The following is a 9,948-nucleotide window of genomic DNA, read 5'->3' on the forward strand; positions in this document are numbered from 1 at the left end:
TCCAATTATAAACCTAATTTATTGATATTTTTATTAATCATTTATTATATTTTAATCCCAAAATTATTCATTGTGTAAATATATTCATTTTAAACATACAATATAAATTAATTAAATATTTATTAGGTTAAAATATGTCATAAATCTTTATACTCTGTACAAATTTGGACTTTAGTCCCTATAATTTTATTTCTTGTAATTCAATCCATCTACTTTTTCGATTTCAAAATTCATGGCCAACCGTTAATACTATAAAAATTTTATTAATCTTTTGGTGGGACATTTAAAAAAAAACAATACTCATTCAAGTAGTCATGTAACTAAAAAATGACGTTGTGATAAACGTAATTTAACATGGTTAACAATTAAACTTGAATTTTGAAATCGAAAAGTAAAAGTACTAAATTTTAAAATAAAAGTACATGAACAAAATTCCAAATTTTCATAAAGTATAAAGACTTATGACATACATTAATCATTTTTACATACAATAAAACCCGTACATTGTAAGAGTATGGAAACTAATTTATTATTTATATAAATATTAATGTAATGACGGTGTATAATCAAATACACTGTCGTTGAATCAAATGATGACATATTATTCAATTTTTTTAAATATAAATACACTAAACTTCATATGGAATTGTATCTCATAATCTAATTTATTGATATTGATACTATTAATGTAACATATATATAATCAAATAGGATAAGAGGATGCACACTTCCTAGAGCGAAAAGTATTGATATTCACGATTTAACACGTAAGAGATTAGATATAATCAATTAAAATACTGATATTTTAGAAATATTAAAATATTGATAATATATTTGAGGGATTTACCAAAAAAAGCCAATTTTTTTTATAAAATTATCGAAATAGGCTGGTTTTTTTAATTATTTACCGGACTGGGCCATTTCCCCCAAAATCGCGTCACGTCGGAGCGATGTCAGATTTGGTAGAGAAAAGTCGCATCACGTCGTAGCGACCTCTCGGCGTGGAAGGAAATCGCTCCTTGAGGCGCGATTTCCTTCCACGTCATCGTCATACCGACGTGGACGCGACCTCCGTCACTTAGTGATATCGAACGCGATTTTGACCACGATTTTATGCACAGGTTTTATGGCTTTTAGGGTTTAGGTGCGAGCTTTTTAGGAGTTAGGGGTCCAGGAAAATTTTTTTTCGAGTTGACGTTTCTGGTTAAATAGTGGGAAATCGCTTCTACTAGGATGCTATTTAAGAAGAAATTGTGAAATAGTGGCCTCGTGGACGCGATTTCGCTACAGTGGTCATGTGAGAAATAATTTTTTTTGACGTTTTCTGAGGAAATAGTATAAAATCGCTGATACCAGGATGCTATATGAGAAGAAATTGTGAAATTGCGCCCTCGTGGACGCGATTTCGCCACAGTTGGTCATGTAGGAAATAATTTTTTTTGACGTTTCTGAGCAAATAGTGTCAAATCGCGCCCTCGTGGACGCGATTTCGCTACAGTAGCAAGTTTGGGCTGAGGCTATAAATTAGGCAGAGAATTTTCTTAGAATGCATAACTCAGAGCAGAAACATTTTAGGTTAGGGTTGGGGAATTTAGAGTTTCAAAATGAGTGAACGTATTAGTGCTGTTATTTACTACGATGGTGAGGTTTGCCACACCGAGAATGGTGTTATTTTTTTGTCGGAGAATACGATGCGACTGTCATTTAGCCAAAACATAGATTTGACAGAACTCCATAAAAGAATTAGGCGTAAAATCTTCGGAACCATGCCAATGAAAGTTCAGTCAATGACGTATCGATTTTGTTCTTCTGTTGATCCGGTGACATATGACTCGTTCGACATAAAAGGTGCTCGTAGCTTGGAGGCAATGGTGCAGACTCATCTTGCTAGCGGAGCAACTTATATTGAGTTATATGTACAATTTACGTCACCAAATGATGTACTTCCGTCCGGTGTTCGAGATGTATACACGACCCCTGGCCGACACTCGGTTAGCGTGTTACAAAATATGGAACAGCCTATGTTCGGTAGCGGTGTCGAATGCACATCCCCCCAAGACACTCTGTCGGTGGATGAGACATGTACGTCGGTGGCTCGAAGGTTGACGCTGGAAATACGAGCTGGAGAACCGCATCAAGTTCTACTGGATGGCAATCTACATCCAATTGGGGGCGTTATCAAATGCCCAGAAGAAGGGATGACGTACTACCTACGACATCAACCGGTGAGGGGACGTCGTACGCTGCAGATGATTGTGGGTTAGAAGGTGAGTTCGATGTGGATCCACCTCGAGAGCCCGGGCCGGATGGTGCAGAGGTAGGATTATTTTCTGAACCGGAGCCTATTCCAATAGAAGGTGAAGATGGTGATATGAGTGCAGATGATGAAGAAAATCCACGATTCAGAGCATATTCACCTCCAGCCCACATGGATAATGTCAATCTATCAGCAGATGATGCGTTAGAGTTTCCAGATCTACCACACCGGGTGCGCAATCGTACAAGTTCGGGAGTAGATGTTGGTGAACTTGAAGTTGGTAATCAGTTTACCAATAAGGATAGTTTTATTGGTGCTTTGAAACAACATAGCATCTTATAATGAAATATGGCAATGGTGTCAGGTGCTAGAGAGATACGTCCCAGGTGCCATCACAGACCTTTAAACAGAACATGCGTACTACAACGGCCGATTGCTACGTGGATGCCAAGTGTTCAAACGCCTATTTTGGACCTTTAAGCAATGTCGAGACGCATTTTCATACTGCAAGCCGTTGGTACAAATTGACGGTACCTTCATGTTCGGTAGGTACACTCATCGGTTACTGGTTGCAGTGGCATAGGACGGCGGTGGGAGAATTCTTCTAATTGCATATGCAATAACACCGGGGGAGTCGTCTGATGACTGAGATTTCTTTCTCTCTAGGTTAAGGAGGCATGTGTGCCCCCAACCTGATATCTGTGTTATTTCAGATCGGGGCGCCGGTATACTAGCTGTATTTGATCGAGGGGGAAGCTTGTGGCAGCGTACACACCATAGATATTGCCTGAGACACATTGCTTCGAACTACTACAGGCAATATCCATCTAAGACGGAACGACGACAAGTGACCAACATGGGTATTTACTGTATAACTGTATTATTTCGTTTGTCAAATTGAATTAGTTTTATTCGTAGAAGGGGTATAAAATATTCGCTATGTTCTTATATTAGTAGGGTATGAAATGAATAAAGATCGTTTCCACGAGATGTTGGCAATCTTGCAATCCCAAAACAGAGAAGGGGCGGACTACCTTTGCAACATACGTTTCAACGGTTACGCGCTGGATTCCTCCTTTCTCTAGCTTCCAGCGGCGGTTGTTGTTCCTCCGGTGGGGATTCTGGTTCTTCCGGTTCGGCATCTAGTTGTCGGACTTGGGACGATGATCCACCTTCAAAGAATAGTGTATGTGGAGGTGTTTGCATCATGAACGGCGACGGAGTTTGAAAGCCATGCGTTGCTGGCAATTGGTAAAAAGGAGAGCTCCCCGACGGCCCCCCTTGCGACCCTTCCTGCGCCGATGGCCTAGTTATCGGTGGTCCGCTCGGCATTACAGGAAATGGAGCTGATCCGGGCATTTGGCTCCAACCTGCCATAGGATTCGGAAAAGGATACATGTACGGGTTAGGGTACATATAAGGGCTAGGAAACATACCTGGCATCATAGGGAAAGGTGAATGCGTGGGTATCATCTGTTGAATTGCTGCGCCAGGTGACTGCGTTGGTGCTCTCGCTGATGATGAACCGGGTGAATGTCTGGGCCTCGTTGAGGGGCTGCCCTCGTAGTTTTGTCCCCTTGGATTTTGAGGCCCGCGCCTTTCCCTTCCGACACGTATTTGCCGCCGCCTCTCCTCCGGCGTAAGTAAATACGGCTTCCCATGGGCCCTAAACCATGGCATGTATTCGAACGACGCTAACTCGGGAGCGATGATTGGTTCCCGGTAGGTAGATATTCATTCGATTTTCCCACATTTACGTACATCGACCACCGATACAACGGCCAATCCGTACCTAATAGCCGAAGGTCGATTTTGTGGTGCTCGTCAAACTCCTCAGGGTCCGCAGGGATCGGTTGTCTACATCCAAACTGTCGTAGGACTCATGCATGCATCGGTGGGGCTCCACGGTTGCATAGTTGATCAACACCACTTTCACGTGCCAGCGTTCAGATTTTGTAAAAACTCTTCCGGGATTACTGCCCGGACTGCCGGATCCTCGTATGGTGTCCATTGAAACTACATGAACATGATAGAAATATTACATATATACATAATACTAAATACTAAATATCAATCCACTAACGAATGTATGGAAATATCTATTTGCAATAATACTTATACGCTTCGGCGTTGCTCCAATAGAAGCCGTATATCTTCAAGTTCAGTCGGTATTCCACGATAACTTGCCGGATGGTTCCACCTAATTAAATAAATTTTTAGCATTCTTTTATTCTTACAAAATCTACATATCAATTTCAAAATGTAATATAAAATTTACCTCGTTACGAGTGAGAATGTATATGGGTGGTTCACTCGAGGACGTAGAAATGGAAAGCGAAACCGTGCCCATGATTGCAGTAGTGACAGGCAACCTCCGAATTTTGCTCTCCTCGGTTTGGTCGCCCCGCACATCTCCCGATATAATGTTGCCAAGACGCAGACCCCAACTAAATTCACGGTGCTCTAAAATCAACGAGTTTTAGCGACCACCTTAGATGTACTGCGGCTCTGTGATGTGTCGGCCATGAGATAGCCTCGAATTATTTGAAGAATGTATGATCGAGCATATCGGATTCTTTCAATCTCGGTTGAATTTTCATTCAGACCGGGAAAGGTGGCACGTAACCAGCCCATCTCCACCTTACCTCCATCCATTTTATCCGGAACGGCGCCCAAAAGCTCATAGCACACCGCCTCCCAATTGCTAGATTGGGCAGACCCGGTCACTGGGTGCCCATCCACCGGCAATCCCAAATGCAGATGGACATTTTCTAGAGTGATAGTGCACTCTCCACATGGAAGATGAAATGTGTGCGTCTCAGGTCTCCACCTCTCGATCAACGCACTGATCAGTTTCGGCTCCAACTTGCATCCCCGGCCTACCGTCGCCACGTGCCAAAATCCCGCTTCCCGCAGGTAGTTCTCTACTAACGGTGATGGAGCATGCATATTCCGAATATTGCATTCCAATACCCGATCTTGACCTTTTATAGCAAAAAATATATTAATAAATATCTAAAATACATAAATAAAAATATCTTAAAAAATTTAAAATTTAAATTTAATACTTACCATGTTCATTTGCTCCACCGATATGTGATTCCTATCAAGACGAATCAATGATCCGCCATTGTTGAAAATATTAAAAATTTTAAAATTATTTAAAAAATAAAAATTTTAAAATTTTCTTAAAAAATGAAATTTAATGGAAAAAGAAATTTAATATGGATTTGAAGATTTTTGAAGGAAATTGAGAGGGTTTTGGAAGGAATTTGAGAGTTTGAGAGAATTTTGGAAGAAAATTGATAGAAATTTTGAAGGAATTGAAAGAAATTTTGAAAGGAATTGAGAGAATTTTGAAAGAAATTGATATTGAATTTGTTTGTGAAAATAAAAGGGGTGGGGGGGGTTTATATAGTAAAAAAAAATTGACCGTTGGGGGGGGATTTCCTTCCACGTCAGCAGGTCGCGCTGACGTGGATGCGACCTTCTGCCCCGTCCCCTGACATCGCTCCGACGTGGCGCGATTTTAGGGAAAATGGCCCAGTCCGGTAAATAATTAAAAAACCGACCTATTTCGGTAATTTTATAAAAAAATTGGCTTTTTTTGGTAAATCCCTCAATATATTTTTCTTCCAATATTTTAAATGAAAGATAAAAAATTTAATTTTTAATTTTAAAACTCATTAATTATAAAATTTTAATCGAATACGAATATAGAACTCTTTAAATTCTAAATTTAATATAATAAATTATCAAAATTTATAAATTTTTGTTTTTATTTACTTTTTTTCAAATGTAGCATTTATTTTGTCAATTACAAATCAATTTATAAAATCATAAATTGTTCAAAAAAAATTACTAGAGTTAAATTTTCAAATTGATAACAAGGTGGAGTCATTTGGGTTTTGGATTGTTTCAAGTTTGATTATTTTGAGTAGTTTGTATTATCAATAGGTTTTTTGAGGGAGGCCATTTGAGTTTAGATGATTTCAAGTTATTTATTAGGGTTGTTTGTTCCGAGCACTGTTTTTAAAATCAGATCAAAGTTGCTAGTTGGACTAATTGGATCGAGAATCAATTGAAATTTCAAATTGGAGTAAGGGGTTGGACCGATTGAATCGATAATTGAACGAGACTAAAAAATTAGTTAAACAATTAGATTGGTTTTCTCTATCTTAAATATTTATAATTTTTAATAAATTATTCAATGGAATTGGACAAATCAATTTAATCGATCGAATAAACTAAATCAGGAATCGATGATTTGATTAGTTTATCCAACTATCCAACTTTGAAAATCTTAATTTTTTTAATTCCTAATTCAAGGCTGGAGTAATTTGAGGTTAAGTTAAATAGCTTTAGATTGCTGACTTCCTAGAATTAAGCTGTAACAATTGCCTGCCTAATAAAAGTGAGTGGAAAGGAACCTGCTTGTGTACTCTCCTCTATAACTCTGCCTTCATTAGCTTCAGTCTGGGCAAAAGCTCTATTATATAAACCTAATTAAATAAAGGTGTGCAAAATTCGATTCAATTCGAAAAAATCAAAATAAAATTTGAACTTCGAGTTAATCGAATAGAGTTGTTCAAATTATTCGAGTCAACTCAAATAAGTAATTCGAGTTTCGAGTTTGAGTCAAGTTGAATTCTATAATTCGAAAATTTTGAATAATTCGAATAACAGATTGTTGTAAATACCCTTTGGTTTTTGTTAATTTTGAGAATGAGCAAATTTATCTTTCTTTCAACAAAAATAACAAAAAAATTTAAAATATTTATAAAAATTCTAAAATTCATATTTTTAAACAAGTTATAAATTTTAATCTAAAGAATATATAAAAAATTAAAAATTTTCTAAAATAATAATTTTGGGACCTAAAAGTTAATAGTTATTCAAGTTTATCATACTAAAATATTATTATTATTATTTTGCTTTGAAAAAGTTTTCAAATATATATGGTTTCAAATTTTTGTGCTTAATTAGTTATATTGTAATAAGATTTTAATTTGACATGTTTGATTTTTTAATTTAACTCCAACAATTTACTCAAATCAAAATTTATTTCACTCGATTTGATTCGAAAAAATTTCAAATCAAGTTAGAATGATAAAATATGATTCGTCAACTCGATTAACTCAAAATTTTTTCACTCGATTCGACTCGATCCATTCGAACACTCACCCCTATTCCAACTAAAAATATTGATAAACAGAGTATTTTAAGTGGAACTAGTTTTTTCAAATAAAAACAAAAAATTCTAATTTTTGTCTTTCTAAAATTCAGGATGACAAATTATAAATTTATCCTTCATTTATATTAACTATAAAAGGTAAATATGATCTATATTTTTAAATTAAAATTTACAAATAATTTTATTAACTATTAAAAACACATTTAAAAGGTATATTTCATTTATTACAATATTAACAATGAGTTAACATAAATTATTTTATTATATTTGTACCATAATCTAAATTGAATATTTGTTAATATTAAAATAATAATAATTTGACATCATGGTAATAATAACATATGAAAATAAATATAGTTTCAGGTCATGGCCCCTAAAATGGAAAATTACAATTCTAGTCCTTTATAAATGATTAAATTATAAATTAATACAAGATAAAATTTATGCTTCATCCCCAAAAAAGAAAAAAAATTTATTTAGTCTTTTCAAAAAATAATGAAATCATTAATTAATACATGATTAATTTTATATTTTGACATTTTAAAAATTTATAATTCAACTTTAGGGAAATTTACAGATTAAAGCATTTTTTTTAAAAAAATTACTGAAATGGGCCCATTATTTAATTATTTATCGGCATGGTCCATTTTCCAGAAAATCGCATCCACGTCAGCGCGATGTTAGGGGACGCGCCAGGAAATCGCGACCACGTCAGCGCGATTTGCTGACATGGTAACAAATCGCGCCCTAGACTGTCACTTCATCAAATCGCGCTGACGTGGCCGCGACTTGCCCCGTGTGTGAACAGTGCTCCAACGGTCAAAAATTTGACCGTTGCCCCCCTCAACAGTAAAAAAAAAAACTATAAATACCCCCACCCCTTTTTTTTTCACAAACTAATTCTCTCTCAAATTTCCTCTCAATTTCCTCTCAATTTCCTTAAAAAATTCTCTTAAATTCATATTTAATTTCAATTTTCTCTCAAGTTCCTATTAAGTTTCTCTTAACTCCCTTTTTTTAAATAATTTAAATTTTTTTTAAACCGTAAAAAATTGTACGATTTCATCAATGGCCGGAGAATTGACTCGTCTTGATAAGCATCACATATCGGTGGAACAAATGAAAATGGTAAGTATTAAATTTAATTTTTAAATATTATTTAAGAATTTTTTATTTATGCGTTTTTAGATAATTATTAATTTTTTATTTGCTATAAAAGTCTGTAGATCGGGTATTGGAATGCAATATCCGGAATATGCATGCTCCTCCATCACCGTTGGTAGAGAACTACCTGCGGGAAGCGGGTTTTTGGCACGTGGCGACGGTAGGCCGGGGATGCAAGGTGGACCCGAAACTAATCAGTGTGTTGATCGAGAGGTGGAAACCCAAGATGCATACATTCCATCTTCCATGTGGAGAGTGCACTATCACTCTAGAAGATGTCAGTCTGCAATTGGGATTGCCGGTGGACGAGAACCCAGTCACCGGGTCTGCCCAATTTAGCGATTGGGAGGCGGTGTGCTACGAGCTTTTGGGCGCTATTCCGGAAAAAATGGAGGGAGGTAAGGTCGAGATGGGCTGGTTACGTGACATATTCCCTGATCCGGATGAAGATTCAACCGAAATTGAAAGAATCCGATATGCTCGGGCATACATTCTTCAATTAACTGGAGGTTATCTGATACCCGACACGTCACGGAGCCGCGTACATCTAAGATGGCAGCTGAAACTCCTTGATTTTAGAGCAGCTGGTGAATTGAGTTGGGGGTTTGCCGTCTTGGCAACGTTAAATCGGGAGATGTGCGGGGCGACGCGACCGAGGAGAGCAAAAATTGGAGTTTACCTGTCACTACTGCAGTCGTGGGCACGATTTCGCTTTCCATTTCTACGTCATCGAGTGGACCACCCATATACATTCCCACTCATAACGAGGTAAATTTTATATTAGATTTTACAATTATTATGTAGATTTAAAAAAATAAAAGTATGCTGAAAAATTATTTAATTAGGTGGAACCATCTAGCAAGTCATACTCGATTACCGTCTTCTCTTGAAGATATACGGCTTCTATTGGACCAACGGTCGGAAGCACAAGTAAGTTTTAAATAAAATAGATATTTCCATACATTCGCTAGTCGATTGATATTTAGTATTTAGTATTCAATATTATGTATATAACTAATATTTCTATCATGTTCATATAGTTTCAATGGACACCATACGAGGATCCGACAATTCGGGCAGTAATCCCTGAAGAGTTCTTACAAAATCCACAGACTTGGCACGTGAAAGTCGTGTTGATCAACTACACAACCGTGGAGCTGCACCAGACAGACAGAGTGCTATGACAGTTTGGATGTAGACAACTGATTCCCGTGGATCCTGAGGTGTTTGACAATCAACACAAAGTCGACCTTCGACAATTGAATACGGATTGGACGAGATACTGGTCCGAGTACATGGAAATGTGGGAAGATCGGTATGAATATATACCAAC

This window comes from Gossypium raimondii, chromosome 6, assembly GCF_025698545.1.
Source record: "Gossypium raimondii isolate GPD5lz chromosome 6, ASM2569854v1, whole genome shotgun sequence".
Classification (NCBI taxonomy): domain Eukaryota; kingdom Viridiplantae; phylum Streptophyta; class Magnoliopsida; order Malvales; family Malvaceae; genus Gossypium; species Gossypium raimondii.